Source organism: Triturus cristatus, chromosome 1_1, assembly GCF_964204655.1.
Source record: "Triturus cristatus chromosome 1_1, aTriCri1.1, whole genome shotgun sequence".
Classification (NCBI taxonomy): Eukaryota; Metazoa; Chordata; class Amphibia; order Caudata; family Salamandridae; genus Triturus; species Triturus cristatus.
The window spans coordinates 64,729,860-64,741,302 of record NC_140579.1 but is presented as its reverse complement, the minus strand read 5'-3'; the positions used below and the strand labels follow the sequence as shown (position 1 = coordinate 64,741,302).

The following is an 11,443-nucleotide window of genomic DNA, read 5'->3' as shown; positions in this document are numbered from 1 at the left end:
AGACACTTTGTCCTTCGTGAAGGACCGAATAGCAAAGGACCCCGCCAGGAGTTCCAAACAGTTCATATGCAGGGAAAGCTCCTCCTCCGTCCACCTGCCCCCTACTGAGGTCGAGCCGCAACGGGCTCCCCAACCGAGGCGGCTGGCATCCGACTCTATCACCAGATCCGGTTGTGACCCAAAGATCGCTCTGCCATTCCACGCCTCCATGTAGTCGATCCACCACTGGAGTTCCCCTCTGGATTCCTGATTCAGATAGATCAACTGGGAGTAGGTAAGGCCCCTCCGTAGATGGGACGCCTTCAGTCTCTGCAGGGCACGGTAGTGCAGGGGCCCCGGGAAGATGGCCTGAATCGATGAAGATAACAGGCCCACAATCCTGGCCAACTGTCGCAAGGAGATCCTGTCCCTCCGCAAGACCTTCCTCAATTCTTTCCTGATCTTCCCAATCTTCTGTCCCGGGAGGTGTAGGGTCGCCGACCTGGAGTCTATCCTGAACCCCAAAAAGGTCATGTTCTGCCGCGGGACTAAGTCCGACTTTTCTTGATTGATGGTAAACCCCAAGCTCTGAAGGAGGGAGATTACAATCTGTAAGTGGGAGCGTAGATGCGACCTGGACTGATCCATTAACAGGATGTCGTCCAGATAAATGATCAACCGAATGCCCCGAGTCCGGAGATGCTCCATCACAGGCTTGAGGAGCTTCGTAAAGCACCACGGAGCCGAAGACAGGCCAAAGGGAAGAGTCAGAAATTCTAAAACCTGTGTCCTCCACCGAAACTGGAGGAACCTGCGGTGCGGAGGAAAAATGGGGACCGAGAGGTAGGCGTCCTTGAGGTCCAGACGCACCAGCCAATCGTCCTGCAACAAAAGGTCTCTGAGAAGATGGATCCCCTCCATTTTGAAGTGGCGATAGACTAGCCACTCGTTGAAGTCCCTGAGATTGATAACGGGACGGTAACCCTTGTCCTTTTTTTCTACCAGGAAGATGTTGCTCAAAGACCCCGTGGGGTGAAGATCTGAAGGGCCGATCGCCCCTTTGGATAAAAGCTCCTGAACCTCTTGGTCTATGAGAGACTCGTCTTGAGAACAAAACACCAAGGTTCTGGGTCTGACTCCTTGAACCGGTGTTCCGTAGAACTCCATGTGAAATCCTCTGACCGTTTCCAGTACCCAGGGATCGTAAGTAATCTCCGCCCACTTGTGATAAAACAGGGCGATTCTCCCCCCCAACCGAACCGGGGTTAACAAAGGCACACTTACCGTTGCATCCTCCGGTGTTGTTGTGAGCGCCTCCGCGGCCTCGGTTGTTCTTTCCTCTGCCGCCCCGGGAGGGGTAGAAGGTCCCTTGGCGACCGTCCTGCCATCCATTATTGCGTTTAGCTTTGGCTCTATTAGGGCCTTGATTCGATTGTCGGCCGGAGGAGCGACCCCTGCCTCTTCCGGCCCCACCGAAAACCTTCCCCGGAAAAATCTTCTTCATCGAAGCCTGCGCCTTATCCAGGGCCGAAAAGGTAGCCACAAACTTCCCTAACTCCTTGACGAAAGGATCGCCAAACAGGGAACCCTGGGCTATCGGACCTTCCTCCGAGGAAGAGAGCTCACCAAGCTTGGGGTCTATCTTCAGCAACAGGGAACGGCGGCGCTCGGCCGAGAGGGCGCAATTCGCATTGCCATGCAGGCACATAGCCCGCTGCGCCCAACCCGCCACCTCTTCTGCAGGTAGGGGCTCCCCAGAAATTCGGGACCTCTCTGTTAATTCTATCACTTTAGTCAAAGGGCCCACTATATCTAAGAGCTTGTCCTGGCAAGCCCGCCATGATCTATCTATCCCTTTCTTGGGATCCTTCATCTACTTAGAAAAGAAAGTACACAATCTGGGGTCAATCTCGGGGGTCAGAGTGACTCCGTTGGGAAGGGAGGGTCTGGGACATTCGGACCGAAGTCGGGCCCTAACCTCTTTATTGAGCGGTCGCCGAATTTTGTCCGCCACATAATCAGCTACCTTTTTGTCGGGGACCCATTCCGTGGACCGGGGTCTATAAATGCACAGGGGATTAAACATATCAGTTGAGAGACATTCCCCTTCTCCTACTGAAGAGGCAGAAGACTGAGGACGCCAAGACCTGTCGTGCTCCTGGTACCCATCCGAGGAATCCCCATCATCCTCGCATTCCACCTCCCCCCAATTCGGGAAACCCCTCTTCAGGGTCGTAATCCGTGGCGCCTTCGTCGCCGGTTTCTCTCAGGGCAAAACCTCCTCCCGGTAGGGTGCATCACGAAGCGTGCGCGCACTTTTCTGAAAGGCTTCCGCCAGACGGCTGAAGCCCTCAAGGTGCCCCGCGTCACGCTTGTGGGCCTTGCACGGGAGAGCCATAGGCACACCGCTAGGCCCGGCTTCCCCGTCCTCCAAAATACCTGTGCCCTTGAACACATGGGCGGACAAACGGTCAACGCTTTCCTGCAGAGGGGCAAGCGCCTGGGCGATGGCCGAAGAAAGGAGCCTGTCCACCTCTGCAGGTCTGCGCACCTGGGACAGCCGGTCCTCCTCAGAGGACAAAGATGGGGTATAATCATGTTCCCTCTGGACATTCATCACAATAGGAGGTGAGGGCACCAATTCAAAACGCCCCAAATAAGTTAAGGGGGGCTCTCCCCTCGCCGGTGCCCAGGAGCCGACACCCCCCTGGTGACTAACACCACACGCGGAGGAGTCAGCCCAGTAAAGTAATCAATACGGCTATGCCCGTCTGTCTTACCGCTAAAGCGGTGTCAGGCAAGGGGCAGGGATCTAAATGCGAGCGATCGCTCGAAACACCGAGGCAGAAGCCGCTTCACCGGAGCCTCAGACGGAGCGTTGAGCTACAAGCGCGAAATAGCACCACCTAGTGGACCCGCTCCGAATCAAGGATAAACGCGCTCGGGCCGAAGCCTACCGCGCGACTCACAGCGAGAGAATAACCCGCTATAATATACAGTGGGAAAAAAGCAGAAACAACCAAGCCATGAGAGAAATTACACAAAGCCCATCCAGCCAAGACCCAAAACCACAGTTAGGAGAGAAGGGACTTAACTGACGGGCCAGCAGTGAAGAAAGAGGAAGGACTACGGAGACTGCTACTGTTTATGGACTGCATCGTTGCTATGATTGGACTACTGGTTGCCACGGTTACTCCCGAGCTTCATGGGAGTTGTGGTCTTTTGTTTTTTATACTGTGTCTTTTAACTTGCTGTTTATTAAAAGTGAGGAAAGTAATGCATAATCCTCGCCTCTGCTCCTGCTGTAGAATTGAAAATTCTTGTCACGAATGTTTGCAAATTTTGAATTATTACTGGAACCTGGGGACCCCCATTGAATCTTTACTGGAATCCAGGGATACGCACTGACTCATTATTGGAAGCGGGGACCCCAGCTAAGCAATTTTGATGATGTGAACCACAAAACAATACGCAAAAATTACAGAAACAAACATTCATCAAACAAATCACGAAACACTTTATTTATACTTCCTTAATTATACTGAAAGAAGAAAGTTTTCTATCTTGTTGGTCACTGTACTGCATCCTTCTTACCTCTCTGGGCTGTATTTGTCCTTCCTCAATGTCCGTGGTTACAGTAATGTTAGTCCTTCCTCTGTCTCCATGGATGCATTGAGTCTATGGTGGCTCACCGCGCTCTGTCCTACTTCTATGTCTATTTCCTGCTCGTGGCAGCCGTTGCTTGGAGACAGGCTGCCTTCGGTTCGAAGAGCAGTGAGGGGCTAAACAACCCCGGAGCGCGAGGTCCTGAAGAAGTACAAGCAGGTGACTGTAGTTTGGTGCATGGAGGGCGGGGTGCTGGGGTCTGTCAGCAGATTGTACAGTGGGGTCAGCAGCACCCCCGCACTAAGTGCATCTCGCCCCTCAGAGTGGGCTGGGGGCTCCTGTTGGTGCCGAAAGCTGTTCCATCTTTGTCCCCAGCAGTGTCCATCACCTCGAGGGTCTGTAGTGTCACCTGCTGAGAGTGCCGTGTCTGTCACTGGTCTGCAATGTTTCCTCGGTGAATTACTGCCAGTCTGTCACTTTTGCCCGTAGGTCTCTTAGTGGGTCTGCTCTGTCCTACATCAAGATGTACCCCGTCCCTCACCGAGATCTGCACTGTCCCACAGCAGGAGGCAGCCTGTTCCTCACTGAGATTTGCACTGTCCCACACCAGGAGGCAGCCTGTCCCACACCAGGAGGCAGCCTGTCCCTCACTGAGGTTTGCACGGTCTCACACCAGGAAGCAGCCTGTCCCTCATTGAGGTTTGCACTGTCCCACACCAGGAAGCAGCCTGTCCCTCATTGAGGTCTGCTCTGTCCCACAGCAGGAGGCAGCCTGTTCCTCACTGAGGTTTGCACGGTCTCACACTAGGAAGCAGCCTGTCCCTCATTGAGGTTTGCACTGCCCCACACCAGGAAGCAGCCTGTCCCTCATTGAGGTCTGCTCTGTCCCACAGCAGGAGACAGCCTGTTCCTCATTGAGGTTTGCACTGTCTCACACCAGGAAGCAGCCTGTCCCTCATTGAGGTTTGCACTGTCTCACACCAGGAAGCAGCCTGTCCCTCATTGAGGTTTGCACGGTCTCACACCAGGAAGCTGCCTGTCCCTCACTGAGGTCTGCTCTGTCCCACAGCAGGAGGCAGCCTGTTCCTCACTGAGGTTTGCACGGTCTCACACCAGGAAGCAGCCTGTCCCTCATTGAGGTTTGCACTGTCCCACACCAGGAGGCAGCCTGTCCCTCAGTGAGGTTTGCACGGTCTCACACCAGGAAGCAGCCTGTCCCTCATTGAGGTTTGCACTGTCCCACACCAGGAGGCAGCCTGTCCCTCAGTGAGGCTGCTCTGTCCCTCAGTGAGTCTGCTCTGTCCCACAGCAGGAGGCAGCATGCCTCTCGCTGAGTTCTGCACTGTCCCACAGCAGAAAGCGGCCTGTCCCTCTGCACTGTCACACACCAGGAAGCAGCCCCTCACCGAGGCCTGCACTGTCTCACACCAGGAAGCAGCCTGTCCCTCATTGAGGTTTGCACTGTCCCACACCAGGAAGCAGCCTGTCCCTCATTGAGGTCTGCTCTGTCCCACAGCAGGAAGCAGCCTGTCCCTCATTGAGGTTTGCACTGTCCCACACCAGGAAGCAGCCTGTCCCTCATTGAGGTCTGCTCTGTCCCACAGCAGGAGGCAGCCTGTTCCTCACTGAGGTTTGCACGGTCTCACACCAGGAAGCAGCCTGTCCCTCATTGAGGTTTGCACTGTCCCACACCAGGAGGCAGCCTGTCCCTCAGTGAGGTTTGCACGGTCTTACACCAGGAAGCAGCCTGTCCCTCATTGAGGTTTGCACGGTCTCACACCAGGAAGCTGCCTGTCCTTCACTGAGGTCTGCTCTGTCCCACAGCAGGAGGCAGCCTGTTCCTCACTGAGGTTTGCACGGTCTCACACCAGGAAGCAGCCTGTCCCTCATTGAGGTTTGCACTGTCCCACACCAGGAGGCAGCCTGTCCCTCAGTGAGGTTTGCACGGTCTCACACCAGGAAGCAGCCTGTCCCTCATTGAGGTTTGCACTGTCCCACACCAGGAAGCAGCCTGCCCCTCAGTGAGGCTGCTCTGTCCCTCAGTGAGTCTGCTCTGTCCCACAGCAGGAGGCAGCATGCCTCTCGCTGAGTTCTGCACTGTCCCACAGCAGAAAGCGGCCTGTCCCTCTGCACTGTCACACACCAGGAAGCAGCCCTTCACCGAGGCCTGCACTGTCCCACACCAGGAAGCAGCATGCCCCTCACTGAGGTCTGCACTGTCCCACTTTAGGAATAAGCCTGTTCCGCACTGAGGTCTGCACTGTCCCTTACCAGGAAGCAGCCCATCCTTCACTGTCCCACACCAGAAAGCAGCATGCCCCTTACTGAGGTCTGCACTGTCCCACTTTAGGAATAAGCCTGTCCCTCACTGTGTTTTGCACTGTCGCACACCAGGAATCAACCTGTCCCTCACTGAGGTCTGCACTGTCCCACAGCAGGAGGCAGCATGCCTCTTACTAAGGTCTGCACTGTCCCACAGCAGGAGGCAGCATGCCTCTTACTAAGGTCTGCACTGTCCCACAGCAGGAAGCAGCCAGTCCCTCACTGAGGCCTGCACTTTCCCACAGCAGGAGGCAGCATGCCTCTCACTGGGGTCTGCACTGCCGCACAGCAGGAAGCAGATTGCCTCTCCCTGAGGTCTGCACTGTCCCACTTTAGGAATAAGCCTGTTCCGCACTGAGGTCTGCACTGTCCCTTACCAGGAAGCAGCCCATCCTTCACTGAAGCCTTCACTGTCCCACACCAGAAAGCAGCATGCCCCATCACAGATGTCTGCACTGTCCCACTTTAGTAATAAGCCTGTTCCTCACTTAGGTCTGCACTGCCCCACACCGGGAAGCAGCCTGTCCCTCACTGATGCCTGCACTGTCCCACACTAAGAAGCAGCCTGTCCCTCACTGAGACCTGCACTGTCCCACACCAGGAAAGAGTGTGTCCCTCACTGAGGTCTGCAGTGGTTTTAACAGAGTGCATCATGCTCTCAATGAGGTCTGCTCCGTGCCACACCATAAAGCATCATGTCCCTCATTGAGGTTTGCACTGTCCCACACCAGGAGGCAGCCTGTCCCTCAGTGAGGCTGCTCTGTCCCTCAGTGAGTCTGCTCTGTCCCACAGCAGGAGGCAGCATGCCTCTCGCTGAGTTCTGCACTGTCTCACAGCAGAAAGCAGCCTGTCCCTCACTGAGGCCTGCACTGTCACACACCAGGAAGCAGCCCCTCACCGAGGCCTGCACTGTCCCACACCAGGAAGCAGCTTGTCCCTGAGGTCTGCACTGTCCCATAGCAGAAGGCAGCATGCCTCTCACTGAGGTCTGCACTGTCCCACACCAGGAAGCAGCATGCCCCTCACTGAGGTCTGCACTGTCCCACTTTAGGAATAAGCCTGTCCCTCACTGTGTTTTGCACTGTCGCACACCAGGAATCAACCTGTCCCTCACTGAGGTCTGCACTGTCCCACAGCAGGAGGCAGCATGCCTCTTATTAAGGTCTGCACTGCCCCACACCGGGAAGCAGCCTGTCCCTCACTGATGCCTGCACTGTCCCACACCAAGAAGCAGCCTGTCCCTCACTGAGACCTGCACTGTCCCACACCAGGAAAGAGTGTGTCCCTCACTGAGGTCTGCAGTGGTTTTAACATAGAGCATCATGTCCCTCAATGAGGTTTGCTCTGTCCCACACCAGGAAGCAGCATGTATGCCAATGAGGTTTGCACTGCCATCCACAGCAAGCAGCATTTCTCTCAATGAGGTCTGCACTGTCCCACTCCAGGAATCATCATGGCCCTCATGAAGGTCTGCACTGTCCGACACTAGAAAGCAGCATGTCCTTCACTGAGATCTGCAGTGTTTTTCTACGGAAAGCATCATATCTCTCAGTGAGATCTGCATTGTCCCACACTTGGAGGCAGCTCGTCCCTCACTGCAATCTGCAGTGGTTTTTAGCAGGAGCAGAGTGTCTCTTAATGAGCTCTGCAAAATGTTTTTCACTTGGGGCATTAATGCTCCTCACTTAGAGCAACATACTGACTTGCCTAATTCACTTCCCCCATCAACCTCAATGAGCCTGAACATCTGAAATTAACTGTGCACTCCCCTAACTTCTGAAATAGCCTTCCATCGCTACCTCTGAACTATATTGCCCATCTGTTCCAACATGGTTTGTGTATTATTACCATGTATGCCTATTGTTTTTCATTTGATAACTTTATTTCGGTCATAAGACCATAAAAGTGCACATACGTACAACATCAATTACAATAGCACAATAAAACAATAAATAACATTTAGAGTTAAAAAGATTTTTTTAAAAATTAAACTTCAAGTCATCAATGTGAAAGTGATTAGGTTAAAAACGTTTGTCTCCTACGCCACATGCTATGGCGATAGCGGGATACAGCAAAAACAATGTTGGGATGAGTATCATAGACTAACGTCCTGCAAGCCTGCTTAAAATGACGAAATCCCAGATTCCTACAAATGGGAATCAGCCAACATTTCCTAATTGGATGGTAAGCAGGACAAAAAAGCAGCACATGTGCAACAGACTCTGTTTTGTAATTACAAGCAGGACAACTTTCCAGGTTTTGTGTCTGCCACTTGGATGAAAAGGACCTAACCGGTAGGGTACCATACCTTAGCTGAATGTACAATTTACGTGCAAGTGGGGGTTCTATTTGATCCATGAATTCCTCTAGTTTGGGATCTTGTTTAACCATGAGGAATTCTAAGGTCAACCTACCCATAGCTGAAGAGCTCGAAAGAGAAGAAAAGTTTTTCATGGACACCAGAGAAAGAAGTTCCTTCCTTGGTATCCCAGGACAACTTGCCTCCGGATTTGCCCACAATTCCGGGAGTCCTAGTTGGGTACAGACTGCATTAATATGCAGAAGCCAAGGGATCTTTTTAAATTTAAGTGCAGGCCAGATCTCTATAAATTCTAATTTATACGAGGACAGTTCGGGCACTGACCACAGCCTCTTCCAGCACAAAATGGGTCTTGCACAGATGATCTCCTCTATTGGGACTAACCCAAGATCAAACCTAAGGGGGATCAACGGTGTGCTGGAAGGAAGCCCTAGAAGAGATCTTAAAAAAGATTGCTCAGCCCTTGAGAGAGACACTGACTGCTTATGTCCCCAAAGTTCAGCCCCGTAGATTGCAGCCACTCTTGCCTGTCGACAATAAATTTCAAGGGCAGGAGAAACTGGATTGAAAGTCGATCTTTTAAAATCTTTATTCAAACCCCCTGCCAATTGGACAAGCTTGAGCGTTGACTTAGCAATCTGAGAATTCCAGCGAAAGTTCTCCGTTAAGGTCACACCCAAATTATCGAAAGTTTTAACTCTCTCAAGAGGAATATCAAATAAGATTGGGTTTGGACGCACCCGCTTAGGGGGGTTAAAAATCATGTATTTAGTTTTCCCCAGATTTATTTCAAGTCCTCTTGACTCACAAAACTTTGCAAAACCGTTCAGTGTATTTTGTATGCCCGATGATGTTCTAGACAGTAACAAAGTATCGTCTGCGAACATCAGTGCGGGCACACGTCCTGATGCTAATTTAGGGGCGTCATTATTTACTATACACTTCAAATGGTCAATAAGACCATTAATGTAAAGGCTGAACAATGTGGGGGCCAGGACACACCCTTGGCGAACGCCTTTTTGGACCGGAAAACGGTCAGTAAGCTCACCGTATTTACCACACCTTACTTGGGCGTAATTGTTGTCGTGAAGCCTAGATAGGACAGCCAATAAGTAAGGTGGAAGACCCAGGTCTGCCAGTACTTGCCACAATTTAGTTCGAGGAACTAGATCGAAGGCTGCCCGCAGGTCCACAAACACCAGGTAGAGGCTGCCACCCTCAACCAAGGCGGTTTTCCAGTACAAGACCTGCAGGCGAAAAATGTGATCTAGAGTGGAAGTACCAGCCCTAAAGCCTCCCTGAAATGTGGACAAAATCCCGTTCTCCTCTATCCAACCCAAGACCCTGTCCAAAAGAACCCTCCCCATTAATTTTTGTGAGGTATCTATGAGACTAATAGGCCTATAGTTGGAGGGAGTTAATGGACAGCCCTTTTTAAAGACGGGTACTATTTCGGCCCCAAGCCAAGTATAGGGTACTTCACCCCCCTGTAAAATACGATTGAATAAGACAACCAGGTAGGGTGCCCAAATCTTTGGTTGAGCCTTAAATAAGTCCCCAGGCAGTTTATCCAAGCCCGGCGCCTTGTTCGGAAGCATTTTTTCAATTGCTGTTTCCACCTCAATCAAAGTAAGGAGTTCAGAAGGGGCATGGCATACTGGGACTAGAGAAAAGTCTGAGGTGTCAACAGACAGACTATCAAAATCATGTGAGCCATACAGGTCGCAAAAGTGACTTTCCCAAGTTGAGGCGGCGATATTAGGGGCAGGGGCAAAAGAATACCCACTGACTCCAGTTGCGACAATAGTCCAAAATAATTTAACGTCCTTACAACCGAGCGCAAGGCCCAACTGCTCCCACAGTTCAACCTCCCCCTGCTTCTTAGCATCACTGATTGCTTTTTTGTACAAGGAACGATTTGCCCTAATTGCTTCTCTGTCCTTAGTTTTCATTACCATCAGCAGGGCCTTTTTGGCTATACGGCAGGATTTATTAAACCACCGAGCTGATACAGCCCTTGGCTGTTTAACCCTTTTTACTGGGTACAAAATGTCCCTTAATGCAATAACCAATTTGCCGTGGATATCAGTGGGGCTACCCAGAGGCCCAACTTCCCCCATCTCTTCAATGAATGGTATTATTGTTCCATACAGTTCCACCAGCTTACTATTGGACATTTGGAGTTCTGGCCACTTTACTCTCCTTCTACAATTTCTGATTGTCAATGGATCAATCACGAGATTATCACCCGGGGCAGGATTTTTAAGTCCAAAGCTCCCTGGTTTAAGGGTCAAAACTAGAGCGTTATGATAATAAATTGTTTTTATTATTTTTCTTGTGTATTGTTAAAGGTTGCTAAGCTATTCTGTAAAGCGTTCCAATACCCTCGGGTCAATTTCACGCTATATAAATCTAGAAAAATACAATAAATAAAAAATCTTTCGGTCAGTTTTGCACGTCTCCAGGCTCAGAAATGTCCCTCGCTTAGGAGAACATGTCCATGTTCCTCGCTGATCGTAGCATGTCCATCATTAGCATTTATAATATCTCATTGAGAGAAGTATGTGCCTCATTGAGGTCTGCAACGATTTTACTGAGAGCAGCATGTGCTTCACCAGGAGTACGGATTCGCCTGACTCGCAGCAGCATTTATTTTATTTTTTCTAGTTTTAAATAGCGCGAACTTGACCCACGGTTATTGGAGCACTTTACAGATTATGCATAGCAACATTTATTAACAATACACATGGAAAATAATGAAAACAACAGGCATACATGGCAATAATATAAAAACAATGGTGGAAAAGGTGGATGATATGTGCCTGTCCTTTGTGCCTGTCATACCTATTCAGGCCTCGAAAAATCATTAAAATGTTACTAGACCTGCAGGTGTATTAACTTGAATAATCTACTCGACTAACCTGTACTGTACTTCACCTGTAAACCTGTCTAAAATTGTGTGATCTAGACAAATATTTTATGTTACGGAGCTGCCTTTTTCATCATTATCACATTTGAGAGCACCTTCAAATATGCGAGTTCAGCATTTCTGCTGTACATAAAGAACTCTTTTTCGATTTAATAGATTAAACATTTGCTCAATGTATAATACAAATCTGGCCCACATATAGGGTACACATGACCCCTGATTGTCATGATTGCGGGGTCAGGATTATTTCTCAGTTCGTGTTTAAAAAACTCCCTTTTAATAATTAT

The 11,443-nt window shown here is 50.7% G+C and overlaps 1 protein-coding gene across 3 annotated transcripts in view; it reads left to right on the top strand.

Moving 5' to 3' along the window:
- The first annotated feature begins 3,671 nt into the window (after window positions 1–3,671).
- Window positions 3,672–11,443, top strand: part of LOC146869417 (coiled-coil alpha-helical rod protein 1-like) — a 208,944-nt gene continuing 201,172 nt past the window's right edge. For all 3 annotated transcript variants that reach the window (XM_085599815.1, XM_085599812.1, XM_085599816.1), the window contains exon 1: window positions 3,672–3,804. The gene's annotated coding sequence lies outside the window, so the exon portion shown is untranslated. The remainder of the gene's footprint in view (window positions 3,805–11,443) is intronic.